Below are 21466 nucleotides of genomic sequence, written 5' to 3'. Positions count from 1 at the left end.
AATTTTAAATATACATGTTAAGTGAAGTTTGACATGGTTCAATATTTTAAAATATGCACTTACTATAGTTTTGTTCCAAGGCACTCTCAAACTTTAAATTACTGGCTAACTTGATAAGTGAAAATTTATTAACTACCACCTAGTCTTTTTCAATTACTCCATAGTAACTTTCTAACCTTGAATTCCACTGAGAGTAGCCTTCATATACATTTCCATGTTTGTTATTTAGTCTTAGTATCCATCTATAAATCAGCATTCTCATAATAAAAGCTAATTTTTATGGAGGTCAAACTGCCAGTTACCATAATAAATTCCTTTTAATCCTTATCCAATTCGATAAATTACATTGAATTTTTCCGTTCTTTTTATGTATGATGTAAATAAAAGAAGCTTGCACAGGAGATGGCCCTTGCCTAAGCAATTTTACCTAGACAGAAACTCAGGTATTCTATCCCTAGAATCTGAATTTTACCATGATAAACTTCTTCCTGCCAGTCAATTCTATGATATTCACCTATATGTTAATTGACGAGGTAAATATTTATTTAAAGTTGAAATGCTATGAATATTATTTACAAATAGAATAATACATTTTAGTGACAAGCATTTAAAGATTGTTTTAGATTACCTAAAATTTAAAATTTAAGACCATCAGATTTTAGCAGTAAGATGCTGGTTAAAAGACTTTGGTCTATTTTTAGATTTGGTTTCTTTCTCCTTTAAAAATAAAATTCAACTTGTGTTTCTACATACATACTACTTGCAGATTTTTTTTAAATACAGAAAACTATTAGATCAGATAAGATGTTAGCTACACTTTTAAATTTAGAACAGACAGAAGTGGTTTCTTAAACAAGATAGTATCATTCTCTTCTGAAAATTATGTAATTAAAGGTGATCTGAAAGAAGAGGAGTATCTTCTATATTGTTGCTTTTTCGTCCCTTAGGATGTTAATCTCATACCACATTTGAATAGTTCCACAGAATGTTACAATGCAGACTTCGATACAGATCATTTTCTATTTAAAAGAATCATTAGACTCCCACATCCTATTGGACAGAAGTTAGTCATATGACAATTTTTAATTGCAAAGGATGCTTGCTAATACAGTCTCTAACTGGGTGGTCATGTACCCGGCTAAAATTGTCACTGTTCTGTTATTAAAGGAAAGAAAAGCAGAATGGGTATTGGGATAAGTAAGCATTAAAGCAAATAACCTATAATTTCAACACCATCAAAGAAAAAAGAAAGCTAAAATATTTAGGTATTTTCTTTTCTGGATTTAAAATTTTTTCTCTGAGATTTTGACTACTAATTTCTTATTGGTATAATCCATACTGAAATAAACATATAAAATACATTTGTTGGTTTAATAAATTTTGAAGATACATTCTTGAAAATATAAATTTTGTGTCACACTGTATGGCACACACAAAAGTCTGAAAGAATACTCAGTGATGTTTGGCAAAAATGGTACTAATTTATTATGCTTGAACATAATTTATGACTGAAAACTAACATACATTTTAAGATATATGGGTAACACTTTGCAATGCAATAGGTAAAATATTTTTTAAAATGTACATTCATTTTGATTTATTAATGATTAAATATTTCTTAGTAGGCCAGCTTTGTTTGTTCTCCACGTTGTTTCTTCATGCATCTTCTCATATTAAGTAGACTTTAACATTTGTTACACACTAATATAAATTATATATATTATGAATATTCATGCTTTACCAAGTAGTTTTTTCAACATGATTATTTTGAATATTTTTTTCTAGTTTTACCCCTGCTTCTTACTTGTTTACTTATTAATTTACTGATTTTCTGTGATGCTTCAGAACTTTAAAGCTTTATGGTCCCTGTAGTTGAATTCATCAGTAAATTTTTGAAAGTCTATTTTATGCTCTATTTGGCCAAGTATATCTTCCCATTTCAAAATCAGTAACACATACATTACTATTCTCATTTCATTTATTTCTCCATAAATATTTGTGTTATTTTGTTAGGAAGTAATACATGTCCATGATTAAAAAGAAAAAAACGCCATTTAACCCAATTTAATAACATTCATGCCAAATATTACCTTATCTCATTATCTAGAAAAATTAGTTCCTAATTTCACTGTATACTTTCTGCAGATGAATAGAACATATGTTTTATGAGAATTTTAATATAAATTATGTACTATGATAATTTGGTAAATATAGCAATTATGGAAGTACTCTACTATTTTATGAAGTCATCTGTACATTTCCTTGGAAGTTTTGATTAAAGCAAAAGAAACTACTGTATTTTTTATATTCCCTGAAGGTACACTCTACCCAATGTCTCACTATTTCTGTGTGGATGCTCAGGGCTGAGTGTGACCACCATGTATGGTAACTTGAAATTTTGAGAAAAAACTGACTGATTGAGTGTCAACATTTCCTTGATAATGGCCTTTGAATTTTATTATGATGTGTCCAGACTCTTTTCATATGTTATGGTGGCCAGTTTTATTCTAGTGAAATGTGCAAATTGATATAGCTAAGATAATATCTTTACTTATGAAATACATTTGTCAAATTTGTATTTGATATTTATTTACATTTACAAATTAAAAAGCAATAATTGCTAAATGATTCTTACTTTTTTAGGAAGATATTACTTGACGTCTGACATAGATTATACAAGTTTTATGAAATAACACAGTTTTAAGGTATCAACTCAAAATAATCTTTTATAATTTTCTTATCTAATCTGTGGTGAAAATGTCTAATGGGAAGAGAGCTACAATATTTTTGTTCATTTAAAAATCTAGGCCTTTAAAAATCTGCTATACTTAGGAGTAGAACCAAAATGGAAAAGTATAGAAATTAAATACTAAGAAATATATTTAAAATATAATTCTTTCAATTATTACATATAAACTATTATACATAAATATTAAATGACAGTCTCATGAAATCCACAGATAATACTAAAATTATATTTGTATAATACTGAAGCATCTTTATTATTGCCTAAGTGATTTACAGTCTTGTGATATAACCACTATTGCTTCAGTAAACAAAAACAACAATTTCAAATTCAATTATTAAAATGCTATCATTAGATTGTTATGGAACAAAACACAAAATCACTTTAATCCATGGCTTAAAAGTAATATCCACAGTATGAAGAAGGCTGAATCCATTATGTAACGAAATACAATGAGATTAACTTACTTTTCTTGCTATAGTACTAGAATTATATTTTATGAAGGCCAAAACTAAACTAGTCTCACCTAAGAGTTTTTCAGAACATTTCTCACAAGTTCTTACTTCAAAAAGAAATAGGAGAGTGAATAACCATTTGCTCAATTATTCTGTCAGTTTTGTTAAGTGCTGTTATACGGCAGTCACTGTTCTAAATGCATTTGTATTTTGCCTTGTACATTTCTCTTTCTCTACCTTTACTTTGTCTCTTTCTTCCAGAGTTGGCTAAGGTTTAAGGCTCAAATGTACACATATAGATAGATATATAGATATTATATAGAGATATACACACATATATATCCTAGTGTATATATATTATATGATACACTTTTTTACTTGCATTTTTTAAAAATGTATTTTTATGCATTACAAACATTTTTAAAAATTTATTTATTATACTTCAAGTTCTGGCATACATGTACAGATCGTGCAGGTTTGTTACGTGGGAATATGTACCATGGTGGTGGTTTGCTGCATCCATGGCCCCTTCATCTACATTAGCTTTTTCTCCTAATGCTATACCTTCCCAATCCCCTCACCCCCTGCTATCCCTCCTCTAGACCCCCACCCTCCAGACCCCAGTGTGTGATGTCCCCCTCCCTGTGTTCATGTGTTCTCATTGTTCAACACCCACTTACGAGTGAGAACATGAAATGTTTGGTTTTCTGATGTTCAGTCAGTTTGCTGAGAATGATGGTTACCAGTTTCATCCATGTCCCTGCAAAGGACATGAACTCATCCTTTTTTATGTCTGTATAGTATTCCATGATATACATGTGCCACATTTTCTTTATCCAGTCTATCACTGATGGGCATTTGGGTTGGTTCCAAGTCTTTGCTATTGTGAAGAGTACCACAATAAACATACATGTGCATATGTCTTTATAATAGAAAGATTTATAATCCTTTGGGTATATACCCAGTAATGGGATTGCTGGGTCTAATGGTATTTCTAATTCTAGATCCTTGAGGAATTGCCACACTGTCTTCCACAATGGTTGAACTAATTTACAATCCCACCAACAGTGTAAAAGCATTCCTATTTCTCCACATCCTCTCTACCATGTGTTGTCTCCTAATTTTTTGATGATCACCATTCTAACTGGTGTGTGGTGATATCCCAATGTGGTTTTGATTTGTATTTCTCTAACAACTAGTGATGATGAGCTTTTTTTCTTATGTTTGCTGGCTGCATAACTATCTTCTTTTGAAAAATATCTGTTCATATCCTTTGCCCATTTTTTGATGGGTTTTTTTCATGTAAATTTGTTTAAGTTCTCTGTAGATTCTGGATATTAGCCATTTCAGATGAGTAGATTGCAAAAAATTTTTCCTATTCTGCTGGTTACTGGTTTACTCTATTAATAGTTTTGCTGTGCAGAAGCTCTTATGTTTAATTATATCCTATTTGTCTATTTTGGATTTTGTTGCCGTTGCTTTTGGTCTTTTAGTCATGAAGCCCTTGCCTATGCCTATGTACTGAATGGTATTGTCTAGTTTTCTTCTAGAGTTTTTATGGTGTTAGATCTCATGTTTAAATCCTTAATCCATCTAGAGTTAATTTTTGTATAAGGTTTAAGGAAGGGATCCAGTTTCAGCTTTCTGCATATGGCTAGCCAGTTTTCCCAATGCCATATATTAAATAGGGAATCCTTTCTCCATTGCCTGTTTTTGTTGGTTTACTCAAAGATGAGTCAGTTGTAGTTGTGTGGCATTCCTTCTGAGGCCTCTGCTCTGTTCCATTGGTCTATATCTCTGTTTTGGTACCAGTACCATGCTCTTTTGATTAAAGTACCCTTGTAATATAGTTTGAAGTCAGGTAGCATGATGCCTCCAGCTTTTTTTTTTTTTTGCTTAGGATTATCTTGGCTATGTGGGCTAATTTTTGGTTGCATATGAAGTTTAAGGGTTTTTTTTTTTTTCCATTTCTGTGAAGAAAGTCATTGTTTGCTTGATGAGGATAGCATTGAATCTATAAATTACTTTGGACAGTATGGTCCTTTTCACAATATTGATTTTTCCTAACCATGAGCATGGAATGTTTTTCCATCTGTTTTTGTCCTCTCTTATTTCCTTGAGCAGTGGTTTGTAGTTCTCCTTGAAGAAGTCCTTCACATCCCTTGTTAGTTGTATTCTTAGGTATTTTATTCTCTTTGTAGCAATTGTGAATTGGAGTTAAGTCATGATTTGGCTCTCTGTCTATTATTGGTGTATAGGAATGTTTGCAATTTTTGCACATTGATTTTGTATCCTCAGACTTTGCTGAATTTGTTTATCAACTTAAGGAGATATGGGGTGAGATGATAGGGTTTTCTAAATATACAATCATGTCATATGCAAACAGGGACAATTTGATGTCCTCCCTTCCTATTTGAATACCCTTTATTTCTTTCTCTTGCCTGATGACCCTAGCCAGAACTTTCAATACTATGTTGAATAGGAGTGGTGAGAGAGGGCATCCTTGTCCTTTGCCATTTTTTAAAGAGAATATTTTCAGTTTTTGCCCATTCACTATGATATTGGCTGTGGGTTTGTCATAAATAGCTCTTATTATTTTGAGATGTGATCCATTGATACCTAGTTTTTTGAGAATTTTTAGCATAAATTTCTGTTGAATTTTGTCAAAGGCCTTCTCTACATCTATTGAGATAATCATGTGGTTTTTGTCTTTGGTTCTGTTTATGTAGAATTGTGTTTATAGACTTGCAGATGCTGAACCAGCCTTGCATCCCTTGGATGAAGCTGACTTGATCATGATGGATAAGCTTTTTGATGTGCTGTTGGATTCAGTTTGCTAGTATTTTATTGAAGATTTTGGTATCAATTTTCGTCATGAATATTGGCCTGAATTTTTTTTTTACTTGTGTCTCTGCCAGATTTTAGTTTCAGGATGATGTTTATATCATAAAATAAGTTAGTTAAGTTTTCCTCTTTTTGTATTATTTGGAATAGTTTCAGAAGGAATAGTGCCAGCTCCTCTTTGTACCTCTGGTAGAATTTGGCTGTGAGCCCATCTGGTCATGGACTTTTTTATTTTTTTGTTTTGGTTGGTAGGCTCTTAATTGCTGCCTCAACATCAGACCTTGTTATTCATCTATTCAGGAATTCAACTTCTTCCTGGTTTAGTCTTGGGAGGGTGTATGTGTCCAGGAATTTAAGCATTTCTTCTAGATTTACTGGTTTATTTGCATAGAGGTGTTCGTAGTAATCTCTGATGGTAGTTTGTATTTCTGTGGGATTGGTGGTGATATCCCCTTTACCATTTTTTATTGCATCTATTTGATTCTTATCTCTTTTCTTTTTTATTAGTCTGGTTAGTGGTCTATTTTATTGATCTTTAAAAATAACAAGCTCCCAGATTTATTGATCTTTTGAAGAGTTTTCCCCAAGGCACATAATTGTCAGATTCACCAGGGTTGAAATGATGGAAAAAATGATAAGGGCAGACAGAGAGAAAGGTTGGGTTACCCAAAAGGGAAGCCCATTAGACTCACAGTGGGTCTCTCAGCAGAATCCCTACAAGTCAGAAGTGAGTGGGGGCCAATATCCAACATCCTAAAAGAAAAGAATTTTAATTTGTCTATTTTGTCTTTTGTTGCCATTGCTTTTGGTGTTTTAATCATGAAGTCCTTGCCCATACATATGTCCTGAATGGTATTTCCTATGTTTTATTCTAGAGTTTTTCAACAAAAGTCAAAATAAACAAATGGGATCTAATTAAGAGCTTCTGCAGAGCAAAAGAAACTGTCAATAGAGTTAATCGGCAACCAACAAAATGGGAAAACATTTTTGCATCTACTCATCTGACAAAGGGCTACTATCCAGAATCTATGGAGAACTTAGACAAATTTACAAGAAAAAAACAAACAATCCCATCAAAAAGTGAACAAAGGATATGAACAGACACTTTTCAAAAGAAGACAGCTATTCAGCCAACAAATATATGAAAAAAAGCTCATCATCACTGGTTATTAGAGAAATGCAAATCAAAACCACCTTGAGATATCACCACACACCAGTTAGAATGGTAATCACCAAAAAATCAGGAGACAACAGATGGTAGAGAGGATGTGGAGAAATAGGAATACTTTTACACTGTTGGTGGGAGTGTAAATTAGCTCAACCACTATAGAAGACAGTATGGCAATTCCTCAAGGATCTAGAGTCAGAAATAACATTTGACCCAGCAATCCCATTACTGGGTATATATCCAAAAGATTATAAATCATTCTATTATAAAGACACATGCACATGTATGTTTATTGTGATACTGTTCACAATAGCAAAGACTTGGAAGCAACCCAAATATCCATCAATGATAGACTGGATAAAGAAAATGTGGCATATGTAAATCATGAAATACTATGCAGCTGTAAAAAAGGATGAGTTCATGTCTTTTTCAGGGATATGGATGAGACTGGAAACCATCATTCTCAGCAAACTGACAGAAGATCGGAAAGCCAAACATTTCATGTTCTCACTCATAAGTGGGTGTTGAACAATGAGAACACATGAACACAGGGAGGGGAACATCACACACCAGAACCTGGGGGTGGGTGAGCTAGGGGAGGGATAGCAAGGGGTTGGACGTTAGGGAAGGTATAGCATTAGGAGAAAAAGCTAATGTAGATGAAGGGGCCATGGATGCAGCAAACCACCACCATGGAATGTGTATACCTATGTAACAAGCATGCATGATCTGCACATGTACCCAGAACTTAAAGAATAATAATAATAAAAAGAATTTTAAACCAAGAATTTCATATCCAGCCAGCCTAAGCTTCATAACTGAAGGAGAAATAAAATCCTTTATGGAGGAGCAACTGCTGAGAGATTTCATCACCACCAGGCTTGCCCTACAAGAGCTCCTGAAGGAAGCACTAAACATAGAAAGGAACAACCAATACCAGCTACTGCAAAAACATACCAAACTGTAAAGACCATCGACATGATGAAGAAACTGAATCAACTAATGGGCAAAATAAACAACTAGCAACAAAAATGGCAGGATCAAATTCACACATAACAATATTAACCTTAAATGTAAATGGGCTAAATGTCCCAATCAAAAGACACAGACTGGCAAATTGGATAAAAATTAGGACCCACTGGTGTGCTGTATTCAGGAAACCCTTCTCACATGCAAAGACACACATAGACTCAAAATCAGGAATGGAGGAAGATTTATGAAGCAAATGGAGAGCAAAAAAAGGCAGGGCTTGCAATCCTAGTCTCTGATAAAACAGACTTTAAGCCAACAAAGATCAACAGACAAAGAAGGGCATTACATAATGGTAAAGGGATTAATGCAACAAGAAGAGCTAACTATCCTAAATATATATGCACTTACAAACATTTTAAATTTTGAGATTCATCATAAATTTGATGGTGTGTTAGAGTTTGATTAGTAGTGTTTTTTCATTTTTCTCAGTTGCTCACTTATAATGGTACAACTCATGCATGGTCTTCTTAGTGTGACAAACTACGATACAGCAAAGTACTTAAAATAAGCACCTAACTCATGCCATGTGTCCAAGAAAAGTTAGCTCTTACTACATCAAATTAATCACAGAGCATGCAAAATAAATAAATATATAAACACATAAATAAAATATAACAAAATATTCTTGCCCTCCAGGGACTTATTATCTTGTATGTCAGAAGCAGAAGAATATATCTAAACTTACTTCCTCAATAATATCTACTTAACTATTTTCAATCTTTTCCAGTCTTTTTTTTCTCAATCTTTTTCACTATAATTGTACCTTTGGTGTTCTGTGTACATTGGCAAACAAAAAGTCTCATCACTATGTACTACTAACTAACTAGCAAAAAAGGCTAGAGTAAAATAAATAACTTATTATCACAAACAATTCAACTAATAACTCATTCCATTAAAGTGATCCTAAATAGGTCCAAAGTTGGAAGTTTGCTTCTCATCTCTTTTACAATATATATTTGATCTTTAGAGAAATATTACCTAGTCTCAAGACCTTATATATATTCTGTACACTGACAACTCCCAAGTTTAAATCACTATTCTGAATTACTTTCTTGAAATTTAGAATTATATATCCAACTCCCACCACAGTATATCTTTAATAATTCTAGTAGACATCTGAAGCCCAAAACATCTAAAAGTACATGTATTATTCTGTTCTCATGCTGCTAATAAAGACTCACTTCCATGATTCAATTACCACCCACCAGGTTCCTCCCATGTTAGATGAGCATTATGGAAGCTAAAATTCAAGAGGAGATTTGGGTGGCATCACAGCCAACACATATCATTCTTCCTCTGGACCCTCCCAAATCTCATTTCCTCAGATTTTAAAACCAATCATGCCTTCCAAACAGTTCCCCAAAGAACTGTTTGGAAGTTATTTGAGAAAAAATATAATTAAGAAGCAATGAAATTAGTTCTAGAGTTGAGTAATACAATATCAAAAATAAAAATTTCACTAAACAGGCTTGAAAATGGATGATGTATTATGAAAAAAGTAAAAATCCTAAGTAAGCAAACAAAAAAATTGAATTTGAAGAAAAGGATAGTGACACTATCCACACTGATGCATAAAAAGTAAAATAACTGAAAATAAATAAAAAGGGTCTCAGTGATGTGTGGAAAGTGTCAAGTCATCCTACGATATGTGATACTTGCATCCCAGAAGGGAGCACAGAAAAATATACTTATAAAAATATTAAAGTCTGAAATTGATTGAAAATGTCAGCCCAGAGAACTTAGCCAGTCAAGCAACCTCAAGTAGTAGCAACAAAGAAAGATATGACAATGTTCTTTATAATTGATTGTTGAACAACAGTCATAAATAGAATATCAAAAAGGTACTCAGAGTAAAAATAATTACAATGCATACAAGGAAACAAAGATGATAAAGACTGTAGACTTATTACTGTACACAATGGAGGAAGAAAATAGAATTACATTTTAAGGTACTGAAAGAAAATAATAAAATTGTCACTCTAAAATTCGAATCTTAAAAAGTTTCATGAAAATTGAAGGTAAAATAAAGATATCTTGGTCAAAGAAAAACTAAAGTTGTTTATTTCCAGTGTACCTATGAAATCAAATGGAAAGACTTGAAAAAAATTTGCATACTAGGACATTAAAAGGAAATTTTGCTGACTAAAGGAAAATAGTCACAGACTCATAGATCTACATAAGAGTGCCCCAAATGGTAAGTACATGAACAAATACGAGTAACTTGTGCAGTTTTAGAAAGATATTGAACTGTTTAACAGTAATCAGATATCATGAGGATTATTTTACAAGTATAAAATACATAAAAAGGGCCGGGCGCGGTGGCTCATGCCTGTAATCGCAGCGCTTTGGGAGGCCGAGGCGGGTGGATCACGAGGTCAAAAGATCGAGACCATCCTGGTCAACATGGTGAAACCCCATCTCTACTAAAAATACAAAAAAAAAAAAAAAAAAAATAGCTGGGCATGGTGGTGCGTGCCTGTAATCCCAGCTGCTCAGGAGGCTGAGGCAGGAGAATTGCCTGAACCCAGGAGGCGGAGGTTGCAGTGAGCCAAGATTGCGCCATTGCACTCCAGCCTGGGTAACAAGAGCGAATCTCCATCTCAAAAAAAAAAAATACATAAAAATATATTTTATGTTAAAATATATTTGGGTATGTGTGAATGTATATCAATGATAGCATAAGTCATATGATGAGATAAGTGTTGAATTGGTATATTGTTTGAAAATAGATGGTGATAAGAAAATATAGGTGTTATAGGAAATCATAAAGAACATGGCGTTATAAAATAATACTGTAACAGGAAAACTAAGTCATGATCTTCATAACCATAGATGCAAAAATCCTCAATACAGTCTTATTACAGTACAGTGACATAGGTCATCATCACCTATCCATTAAGCTATTAAAATAGCTTTTACATTATTTTTCCCGCTTCATTATTTGCCTCTTTCTTTGATTCTATTTCTAAAACAATTGCCAAAGTAATTTTTAAAAAAGATTTGCCCTGTGTCATTTCTTTCCTCAATTACCTTCAAATGGCTTCACATTTTATTCTAATAAAAATTCAGTATGTACTGTGACAAATTTCTTGTTCCAAGGCCTTGCATCAACTGGCCTGAACTGTCTTTCTTATATGATTTCTCAGAGATCTTCCCCTAATTATTTCTACCCTTGTGCTGCTACTGAGTGTTTCTTAGATATACTAATTTCCCTTTCTCACTCAGTCACTGCAGATGGTGCTTCCATTGCTAAGAAGCACATCTCCCACATATCTATAAACTCACTTCCTGCCTCTCTTTCTTCAGGTGTTATTCAAATTCCACCTTCTCACTAATGTGGAATTCGAATAGTTTCCTTCCAAAATTCCCCTATCTTAAATATTAAACTATTTTCTATCTTTATTTTCTCCCCCTTATCTGCTTAATTTTTTTTCCTTAACACTTATCACTATATAACACACCATTTGCTTTCTTGTCTTATATATTGCCAGCTCTCTCACTATGTATTATGCTCTATATTTTATTTGCTGTCATACTCAGCACCTATTACAATGTCTTGTACATAATAGAAATTCATTAAGCATTTGTTGAAGAAGAGAAAGAAGGGAAGGAAGGAGGAGGAACTAACCTGGAATTCTATGTGTTAATATTGCAACCCTATGAAGGGGCAGTGGAGTTCAAATTTGTATAGTTCAGAGAAGTGTTATATTCATTTGGATTAAGTTTAAGAGGCTACATACTATATATAAATTTTTCCTCATTTAAAATAAGTCATTTGTATTGGTTTCAATAAAAATGAAATGGAAAAATGAAAATGATTCTGCAAAGGTAATTGAGATTTGGTAGATTTGGTAGGTAAAGTATGAGGAACATTATACATAGCATTATGAATACTGAATATATATAACTTTGTAAGAAATATCTGGAACATTGTACATAATTATACAATAAATAGTATCTATCATAAGTGGAACTATAGGTGATATAACATTTTCAGAAAGCAAGATGTTTAACCCATAGCATTAGAGTATTTGTTGTCTCTTGCTGTGTAACAAATCATCCTGAAACTTAGTTGTTGAAGATATCAAACATTTGTCTTACTCATTTACTGAGGTTCAGAAACCTGGAAGTTGACCTGGTTGGTTCTGGTTCAGGATCTTCAATGAGGTTGCCATTAATCTGTAAGCTGGGGCAACAGTCATCCAAGACTTTGCTAACCCATCAGTTCACTTTTGTCAAAATACCTCTATTTCATGCCACTGGAGACTTTCCATAGGACTGATACCCAAGTTGTAGATGGCTTCCTTCTGTGTGAGTTATCTGGGAGAACAACCAAGACTGAAATCACAATGCATTTTGTAACCTAATCTTGGAAAAGACATACCATCCCTTCTGCTATCTACTATTGGTCAAACAACCAGCACTGGCACAATATGGTATTGGACCATACAAGGGTGTGCATACCAAGAGGCAGGACCAATGGTGTCTTGGAGATTGCATACTACAGTTATAAAAATACATTTAGATCAACTAAGTCTATCCGAATCATAAACCATTGCAATAAGATTTCCTAAGTTCCCTGCTTTAAAAATCATTTATCTGAACATATCCACATCATTTGGATCTAACTAGGATATGTAACAACAGGTATATGAAACATCTATTTCTTGATAAAGTCCAGAAAGTGAATATTAATTAGTCTGTCTCTTTGTAAATATAGTTTTCTGGCCACCAATTACAAATGATAACATAAATTATTCAAATGCTTGGCATATGGAGCTCTGATATGGACTGTGACACTTGCATTAATTGCTTAAAATTTTCCTTATTAGAAAAAATTTTAATTATATTTTTTCAGTGAGAAAAACTTTCTTTACTCCGTATTTTGGACAAAGTATCTAAAGGTTAATGAAGTGAGGATAATTTGAACATGGTGACTACATAAAGTTTATGAAAACTGAAAATACCTGAATGCTATAAAAGTTGGAATAAATGGCTTTATATAGGCTTTCTAACTCATAATTCTTTATTCAAATATCTATGACTCAAATGTTTTCCAGATCCTAAGCTCACAGGTATTTTATTTGTCAGCAAAGTTTAGTGTTTCTCATAATTATCTGTGATGTTAGTGCCTTCTAAATTATTTTCATATCTTTTAAAATAAGTCTATTAATAGGTTTTAGTTTGAAAATTGACAAGGTGTTTATAAGATAGAGCTGGAGCATGTCTATAAACTGCTAATACATGCCACCAGTAACATCTACACTATTTAACAATTCCACAATTCAACAGTATAGGTCTGTTGAATAGATACTTAGGGTGTAGTGTAACCTTAACAGATGAACTGTGCAAAAATCATGATCAACTGTACTTCCTCTACATTTTTGGGGGGCCAAAGTAGAGTCAACTACCTATATGTGGAATTGGCTGCCACCTTTGTCTTTCCTTTCCTGTGCTCTGCTCTCATAGTTGTGTTCTCATATGCACTTGTATTTATCACTGCATAATATAATTCTGTATTCACCACAAGATTATGAGTTATTAATAGAGAAATGCCATCATATACCTTTCCTCTCTGTTCTTGAAGCCTGGCATATAATATAAGCTCATAAAAAGTTCACTGAACAAAACCATGCATTATGTGATGGTTAATATTGAGTGTCAACTTGATTAGATTGAAGGATGCAAAGTATTGTTTCTGGATGTGTCTGTGAGGATGTTGCCCAAAGAGATTAACATTTGAGTCAGTGGACTGGGAGAAGCAGACCCACCCTCAATCTGTGTGGGAACCATCTAATTAGCTGCTAGCATGACTAGGAATAAAAGCAGGCAGAGGAAAGTGGAAAGACTAGATTGGCTTAGTCTTCCTGCCTACGTCTTTCTCCAGTGCTGGATCCTTCTTGCCCTCAAACAGTGGACTCCAAGTTCTTTAGCTTTGGGACTCTTGGACCTTCCTCCATAGACTGAAGACTGCCCTGGGAGACTTCCCTACTTTTGAGATTTTGGGACTCGGACTCTCTTCATTGCTCCTCAGCTTGCAGATGGCCTATTGCGGGACCTCACCTTGTAATCCTGTGAGCCAGTACACCTTAATAAACTTCCCTTTACATATACATCTATCCTATTAGTTCTGTCCTTCTAGAAAACCGTGACTAATAAAGTCTCCATGAAAAAATTGCCCTCCCTGATCTACTGCTTAATAATATAAGTTTCATGAGTTTATTCCAAAGTTTTCATATGGTTATTTCCAAGTTTAGATATCTATTGAAATACAAACACACAGGTAAACATATTAATCTGCATATAGCATACAGCTTGAAACAAGATTTTTTAATCAATCTTTTAATCTGGAGATAACTATAGATTTACATATAATTTAAAAAATAATATAAAGAGAGCTTGAGTACCCTTTACCTAGTCTCCCTAAATGGCAACTTTTTATAAAGCTATATGATTTTTCTGCTAGTGTTTGGCTGAACTAGGGTAGGTGTTGGAGAAATACGTGTTCTTTTGTCAGGCCACCTTGTTCCAGTCTTTGTGCTAGTGAGAATATGCTTTTTGTGGAGCTTTATTTTTGGTCTGTGAGTGTTGGCAATTCCAGGTTGGAGGCTTCTGCAGTGCCCTTTCTGGGCTATATGTGGGAAATAAAGAGACCTACGGGACTCAGGACTGTGTCTCTCTCAAGCCCAGAGATCTCCAGGTATGAGTCTTCTTCCTCTTTCCACCTTTCAGAGTTGTCTTCTGCTTTTTTTGTTATGTCCCAGATGTTCTTAGTTATAAGAATGAAGAACTGGGGTTACTGCATATTGGTGAACAGAGCATGTTTTTAATATCAATCCATAAAATGAGTTTGTAACTTATAAAAGCAAACAAAAAAAAATTAACTGAAGGATTTTACCTGGGTTGAGGAAGGAGAACATATAGGTTGTGTGCCTAAAGTGGTAGAAGAGGGATTGCAGTTTAGACAGAAGAGACATGAGGAATAAGTGACTATGAAAGAGCAACTTTAGTTGCCATGCCCATTTTTTTCATAAATTACCCAAAATTCCAGTGTTTCTAAATGCTACATTTTTGAATCCTAATTAAGTATTTTCTTGTCATTTTGAAATACTGTATTGCTATTCATCAGAAACTTTTCTTAATCTTTTCCCTTTTTGGAAGAATTTATAGATAGAGACCTTTTATTTCAGTTTCTGCAGGTAACTCATCTTATTGTCTTGCATACCAAAATACACCTTCCCTTAATTGAAAAGTGATATACATCTTAACTGATTTGTATTAAGCAACTTGACAGGTGGATTTCTATCCATAATAGTGTGCAAGACATTTTGTTTTAGTTTTTGTTGTTACTGTTTTTTTTAAAATTATACTTTAAGTTCTGGGGTACATGTTCAGATCATGCAGGATATACTTACCATACACATAGGTATACAAATGCCATGGTGGTTTGCTGCATCCATCCCCCAGTCACCTACATTACATATTTCTCCTAATGTTATACTTTTAAAATACTTTTCTTATCCAATTTACTTTTCCAAGTCCAACTAATGCATACTATTACAATACTGTTTTCTTTCTTCTCAACTTCTCTAGTACTCTGTCTCTGCCAGCTCTTCCTTCCTTCCTTTTTTCCCTTCACATTTTTTCTTTCTTTTTCCAGACTGACTCTTGGATCTTTCTAGTTTAAGTCAATCAAGCCAGTTTTTAGGTCGTTTCAAGTCCCACACTTGCCAACCCAAATCCATTATGCATCATTATATACAAGACCCAATATTTAGCTAACATAAGAGATTTATTTCTAGTTGTCAAACTGAGGGCTAACAATATGAAATATACTCTGTGTTATTTACTTTTTCTTATCAAATTGGAAAAGTATGTTTTAGTTTTGTTTTGTCTTAAGAATTAGGGATTGTTAGCCATGGTGAGGCATGAACATGTAAGTCAAATAGAAGGAGGCATATTTGTTACCTGAGGCAGTTAAACTAGCATGACTGTGGAAATAATCAGACTGCCAAACTTATGTTAAGAAAGATCATCCATTGAATCAATATCAGGGACCTAACCAATGTTTTCAAAAGTGATAGAGCATCTTATGTTTTGATGCTATTTGATGAAGCAATAATCCTGACAAGTTTTTCAAGTTTTTAGAAAAAAAATTATATGATTTTTTTTTCAGTGTCTTTCTGGTCTCATCAACTCAGAGATATATGACCTGAATTTTCTAGTGAATACTGGAGTGATTTAATGTTTATGGTAGTTTGTGTGGCTTTATATAGCAGTAGTGAAAAACTCAGCTGAATTGTAAACTGTGGCTAATATAACACTCTGATTTCAAAATGTTGTAGTTGATAGTATGTTATAATTTTGTTTTCATAAGGCAAGATATCGATCTTTAATTCATAAAATCTCTTTATGCTGTTATTCTTGAAGGAAGTACTTATAAAAATAATAGCAGAGTCAAAGTGTAATATTCTCATTTAAAGGCATAATTGTTTTAAGGAAAACATAATTTTTTCAAAGGGGAGAAATTTAGCAGATTGCATTCTGTAAATCATAGGAAGTTACTTTTTGAGCTAACTATAGATAGAAAAATCATAGTTTATTATGGTTATGTAGGAAAAACGGTCATCTTAGAATTTTTTAAAATGTAGAAATCTGAAATGTGATACAGTAAATGGTTATTCTGACTTTTCTGGGTAGTAAATAAATCTTGAAATTTGGCATACATTTATTTTTGTGTTATTTGAACTTATTACTGCTTTCATATTCAACATCTTCATAAGTATCATAGAGATAATATTTAATTAATATGTGGTTATGGTACATAAAATTATTAAAATTCATAAAATGTAATAATTTTAATAACCCTTTCCCAGTATAAGAATACTCATATATTAAGCTATTAGTCTTCATTATACCCTTTAAAGTATGAAAGAAACAGAGATTGAGAGAAGTTAAATAATATTGCTAAAATCACAAGTGACTGGCAGAGGCAGGATTTAAACACATGTCCTATAAGTTCTTGCCAAACAGTGACTCCATCATTCAAAGTCTTCTTATTTCAAATTCAGTATGCCTTATTACTTTAACGATGCGTCTGTTAAATATAGTTGCAACATACCTTATCAGTTGGACCTGACCTTATAGCTGTTTCTGCATCTTAAAATTATCTGTGCAACTTCTTATACCATTTATTGTTGGTTTCAAGGGTAGCTGCTTTCTCTAGCTCAGTATTAAAGCCTCAACATGCTATGTAGCAATTGCTTTGCACAATAAAAACTTATGTTGAATATTTACTGAATTGGACTGGATTTGATTTTCCAAGGAGTATTATAGATTTTCTAAGAATCTTTGCAGTCATGTTTCCAGGGTTTATACCCCACCTAGCTTAATGTCTTGATACCTTCATTTCCTATGTGTGACATAAGGACAATAATTACACAATACATATATCTACCTTCTAGGTTCCATGGGAAAGTTAAATGGGAGAACAGATATTAAGGGCTTAGAATAAACAATGTTGGGGATGTAGAGATTACTCCTTAAGCTCCCTATTATTACAGCTCTTATTTTTGTTTATCGACAGAAGCCCAGTGTTATTAGATGTGTATCCTAGACATATGAAGAGTAGGCAAAATGTAATATTGGGGTTCAGGTGTTCAGGGTGCCCTCAGCTTCCCTGAGAGGATGTTTCTCCAGGTTCTTGGTCTCCTGCCTTCTCAAGAATGAGAGCGGAGACCACGGCATAGTGCGCAGTAAATGCCGGACTCAAAAGAGTTTGTAGAAAGTGATTTATTTAGGGAAAGCGAGAAACCAGAGAAGGAAAGAGAAAGAAACAGCTAACTCTCACACTGAGTGAGAGAATCCAGAAAGATGGAATCCAGGAGAGGAAAGCAGCTTCCACGAGAGTGTTAGGGAATAGAGAGAGATGAAGTTTAGGAGGGGAAGACAAGCTTCCACGAGAAAGTGTGGAAGGGGACTCCAGAGGAGAAATCTAGGAGAGAGAAAGATGACTTCATCAAGAGCATGCTGGTGGAAGGGGACCCAAACATGGAGTCCGAAGAGGTGTGGAGGAAGCGGACTTTTAACCTGAGAGGAATTCCCACCTTCTCTAAGATCCCGGGCCGATGAAAGGATTTTCTTAGAACTTCTGCAGGAGTGATTGACTTTTGTTTCTTCCTGTGCCTGCAAAATTTAAACATAAACCATTAAATCTCCCAGATGGAGAGAGATGGAAGAGGGGCATGGCGCTGGGAAGTTCTTGCCCTTAACACTATGCCCCATTGTGGACCTGAAAAGAGAATGCATTCCCTCATTCATACTATATGTTTGCTCCCTTAGATGGGAATTGTAAAAGAAAAAAGATAACTTACATTTAGGAATTAATTGTCCTTCTACTGAATCAATTCAAAGCAAGTGCCCACTACTTCTAGAAGCTGGAAAAGACAATCTATTCTGCTTGAGAAATACAACTCCAGCTCTCATACCATCTCTGCTCTTCTATCTACTCAAAGGTTAGGTAGAAAGAACAGTATTTTTATATGGCACATTTATCTTAACTAATACAGAGGGATGTGAACATATTTTGATAAGTAAGAAAGAATTCACTTGGAAAATCATAGCTAAAACTCTGCAAGATTTTGAAAAAAACAAATTGCAGCTTTAAAAAAATCATAATGCCTAAAAACAGCTTTTGTTGTATGCAAAAAAGTAATATCTCTTCCTCAGGAATTTGCCACCTATATTTTTTAAATTCATGAAACTTTCTTTCTTTGTAAAAAGAAAAAAAAAACTGATTGCTATCTTCCTGTCTGTAAAACTTTTTAATATTGTATTTCTTAAGAAATAACTTAATGATGGTGTAAAAATCTGATTTTAAGGCCAGGTGTGGTAGCTCATGCCTGTAATCTCAATACTTTGGGAGGCAGAGGTTGATAAATTGCTTGAGCTCAGAAGTTCAAGACAAGCCTGGGAAATGTAGCAAAACTCTGTCTCCACAAAAAATTTAAAAAATAAACCAGGTGTGGTGGTATTGGTGGTATGCATCTGTAGTCAGAGCTACTTGGGAGGCTGCAGTGGGAGGGTTACTGGAGCCCAGGAGGTCCAGTCCACAGTGAGCTGAAATGGTGCGACTGCACTTTAGCCTAGGTGATGGAGCAAGACCCTGATCAAAAACAAAACAAAACAAAACAAGAAAGATTTTACTAGAAACATCTAAGTTTATTCTGAATATGATATCATATGAGAAAAATTAAATCTTATTTATTTAGCCATGTTCCAAATAATAATATCACTGAAGAACACAAGCAAATAAGGTTCAAAAATGTGGTATAAGCTTAGCGGTCTTTGTTCTCATACAAAAATAAACTTCAGTAGTATATACTTAGGGTTTTTGTTATTCTGTCTCCTGGTAATTGAATATGTGCTATAGATACACAATATGTTTTCAAATTTATCATGACTATTTCCTTTTGGTCTTTTGGCTGAGATCAAGTGTTATATGCTGTCTCTAGGGAATCTAGCCAAGTAATAGACTGTTACCTAATAAGCTTTTAGCATCTTTTAACTAAAATGATGGTAACCAATATTATGCTGTGTTGTATTATTTATGAGCAATCTATTGCTCATGAAAGATGCTCAAAGCATCAGCTACAAAGAATCTTCATTTTCAGCTATGTCAGACAGTAACCACACTCCATATTTTTTTTTTCATTTTTTTACTTCTTTCTCATCTTGCTTCTCAATTACTTGATTTGGTAACAGAATTCAGCTAAGTATATCTTAAAGTCATAAATTTTATTGGTTAGTGTATTAGTATTTCCTTTTTTTTTCTTTCTAACATCAGAATATTAATGGAACACCTAATGTATTCATAGTAGCACTTTTTACAGATTCCTTATGAGAAAGGTAATTGTATATAATATGCTGTTTTCAAAGCTTACTTTAAAACAGTTTCTTAGTAAATAGTCCCATGAACAAATACATCAGGCATGTGTTGGGATGGGGGGTATGTATATCTCCACAGGATCCCAAAGAAAACAGAATAAAGATTTATTTTTTATGGGTTCCCATATCTCAGTAAATTGTTTCCATAGAAAACTGACTTTCTGGTCTCTACTCTGTCTGTTTAGGTTTTGCCCTCATGCAGCTCTCTGTACTCAAGTATAACAAATTAAGATATATTCCCCTATGCTATTCAGAGACTATTAACTCTTTACTCACTATTTGTTATTTATGCTTTATAAGAAAAAATAGATTTTATTGGTGAGAAGAAGAGAAAATATGCCCAATTAAACAAATAAAATGTGTCTGCTCTCATCCTTTTTGGTAAAGTTGCCATTTTACATCATCCTAGTCTATGAATTGTAATGAGAAGTTATTTTATTGGGAACTCCAAATTAGCACATTAAAAAAGATCACATGTAGCCAACATTGACTATTGGCCACTCACATTTCTCCTTTTTTCTACTATTAAAGCTGCCCACTTACAGGTATCATCATGTGATTAATGTGATTTTCCCAAAGGATGGCAGAACAGAAAGACAAAAAATTGGGGTGCTATTGGAATCTTGGAGACTTTACCAACCTTAGATGGTGTCTCTTCAGATTTGTCATTAGGTGCACAGATTTCTTGTTAATTTTATTTAAGTCACTCTTTTTTAGGAATCTGAACTCACAGTGAAATAGGATCAAATACTTTTATCTCTCTAAAAGACTGATATTTCAAAAGTATTTTGGAAGAACAATGAGTTAAACATGTAAAAAAAAAAAATCACTATCCCTAATCAATTGCCTTAGATTCTGCAATTGGAATTTTAAGATTTATAATACATGAAATAAGCTACTTTTTGGTTTCAATTATCAGCTGTTATTAAAATATTTAGTAATATAAAATAACATTAGCCTATACAATTTCATGAAACAGGAACGATTTCTTTCTTGTCCAAAATATCTTCAGGTCCCAGCAGGTAATTTAAAACACAAAATGCTCTAAATAAATATTTGTTAACATATGAGTAGAACATTGAAAAGATGAACAAACCCAGGTTGTCCCCAACCATCAACAAAATGGATCAGTTGTGGATCATTCTTTTTTGATGTTAAAGGATTTTGTGCATGAATTCTTCTCTTGGACAAGTTCAACAAGTGGTAACCAGAGGTAGCTATTCTTAAGACAAGGAGTTTAATTTTCTGAAGTGTCTTTGTACCTACCTCCCTTCC

Source organism: Aotus nancymaae, unplaced genomic scaffold (assembly GCF_030222135.1).
Source record: "Aotus nancymaae isolate 86718 unplaced genomic scaffold, 86718_ANA_hifiasm-v0.15.2.pri h1tg000006l, whole genome shotgun sequence".
NCBI classification, from domain to species: domain Eukaryota; kingdom Metazoa; phylum Chordata; class Mammalia; order Primates; family Aotidae; genus Aotus; species Aotus nancymaae.
The sequence above is the reverse complement of the archived record's forward strand: the minus strand, read 5'-3'. Positions refer to the sequence as shown.